Consider the following 2,455-nt stretch of genomic DNA (forward strand, 5'->3'; position numbering starts at 1 on the left):
CCCACCACTTCCATTTCTTCCATTACCCTAATTTCCATCTCTGAGAGTCCCACCACTTCTATTTCTTCCATTCCCCAAATTTCCATCTCTGAGATTCCCACCATTTCCATTTCTTCCATTCCCCAAAAGTCCATCTCTCCCATCCCCCAAAGTTCCATCCCTTCCATTTCTGAACATTCCACCACTTCCATCCCCCAAAGTTCCATCCCTTCCATTTCTGAACATTCCACCACTTCCATCCCCCAAAGTTCCATCTTTTCCATTTCTGAGAGTTCCCCCACTTCCATCCCCCAAAGTTTCATCTCTTCTATTTCTGAAAATTCCACCACTTCCATCCCCCAAAGTTCCATCCCTTCCATTTCTGAACATTCCTCCACTTCCATTCCCCAAAGTTCCATCCCTTCCATTTCTGAACATTCCCCCACTTCCATTCCCCAAAGTTCCATCCCTTCCATTTCTGAACATTCCACCACTTCCATTCCCCAAAGTTCCATCCCTTCCATTTCTGAACATTCCTCCACTTCCATTCCCCAAAGTTCCACCCCTTCCATTTCTGAACATTCCCCCACTTCCATTCCCCAAAGTTCCATCCCTTCCATTTCTGAACATTCCTCCACTTCCATTCCCCAAAGTTCCATCCCTTCCATTTCTGAACATTCCACCACTTCCATTCCCCAAAGTTCCATCTTTTCCATTTCTGAGAGTTCCCCCACTTACATTCCCCAAAGTTCCATCTCTTCTATTTCTGAAAATTCCACCACTTCCATCCTCCAAAGTTCCATCCCTTCCATTTCTGAACATTCCACCACTTCCATTCCCCAAAGTTCCATCTTTTCCATTGCTGAACATTCCCCCACTTCCATTCCCCAAAGTTCCATCCCTTCCATTTCTGAGCATTCCACCACTTCCATTCCCCAAAGTTCCATCTTTTCCATTTCTGAGAGTTCCCCCTCTTCCATCCCCCAAATTTCCATCTCTGAGAGTTCCACCACTTCCATTCCCCAAAGTTCCATCTTTTCCATTTCTGAGAGTTCCCCCTCTTCCATCCCCCAGATTTCCATCTCTGAGAGTTCCACCACTTCCATTCCCCAAAGTTCCATATTTTCCATTTCTGAGAGTTCCCTCACTTCCATCCCCCAAAGTTCCATCTCTGAGAGTCCCACCACTTCCATTCCCCAAAGTTCCATCCCTTCCATTTCTGAAAATTCCACCACTTCCATTCCCCAAAGTTCCATCTCTGAGAGTCCCACCACTTCCATTCCTCAAAGTTCCATCCCTTCCATTTCTGAAAATTCCACCACTTCCATTCCCCAAAGATCCATCTTTTCCATTTCTGAAAATTCCACCACTTCCATTCCCCAAAGTTCCATCCCTTCCATTTCTGAAAATTCCACCACTTCCATACCCCAAAGTTCCATCCCTTCCATTTCTGAAAAGTCCACCACTTCCATTCCCCAAAGTTCCATCTTTTCTATTTCTGAGACTTCCCTCACTTCCATCCCCCAAAATTCCATCTCTGAGAGTCCCACCACTTCCATTCCCCAAAGTTCCATCTTTTCCATTTATGAGACTTCCCCCATTTCCATCCCCCAAAGTTCCATCTCTGAGAGTCCCACCACTTCCATTCCCCAAAGTTCCATTTCTTCCATTTCTGAAAATTCCCCCACTTCCATTCCCCAAAGTTCCATCCCTGAAAATTCCTCCACTTCCATCCCCCAAAGTTCCATCTCTTCCATTTCTGAAAATTCCACCACTTCCATCCCCCAAAGTTCCATCCCTGAAAATTCCTCCACTTCCATCCCCCAAAGTTCCATCTCTTCCATTTCTGAAAATTCCACCACTTCCATCCCCCAAAGTTCCATCTCTTCCATTTCTGAAAATTCCACCACTTCCATCCCCCAAAGTTCCATCTCTTCCATTTCTGAAAATTCCACCACTTCCATCCCCCAAAGTTTCATCTCTTCCATCCCCCAGAGATCTCCCATCCCTTCAAACAAAAGCATGACCCAGAGTTCCAACTCAAACTCAAATTCTGCCTTTACCCTTGAACATTCCTCCACTCATCCACCTTCCATTACATCTCCTAAGGCAGAAGATTCTCAAACCAACACTGCAAATAACAGAAACCTGTCTGCCAGCAACAGTGATAGAGTCAACACTGACCCCTCCAGTGCCACTGCTAATAGCGCCAAATCCTTTTCTGTGTCCGACTCCAGATTTACAGAGAACAGTTTGGATGCTGAAACTGATATAAAGCCAATTTTATCTTTCTCTCGTACTGATGTTTATGAAAGTGATTTAAGCTCAGTAACTCACAGTAACTCACCCACAAGCACTATACATTCCACTTCTGATTCATGTTTTCTGGAAGAAACTCACCCTGAAATTAATTGTGAGACCATTTCAATGGAATCTCATCAAACCGATAATTATTCTTCCTCGATATTTGCCACTG

This window comes from Abramis brama (genome assembly GCF_963993115.1).
Source record: "Abramis brama genome assembly, chromosome: 12".
Lineage (NCBI taxonomy): Eukaryota > Metazoa > Chordata > Actinopteri > Cypriniformes > Leuciscidae > Abramis > Abramis brama.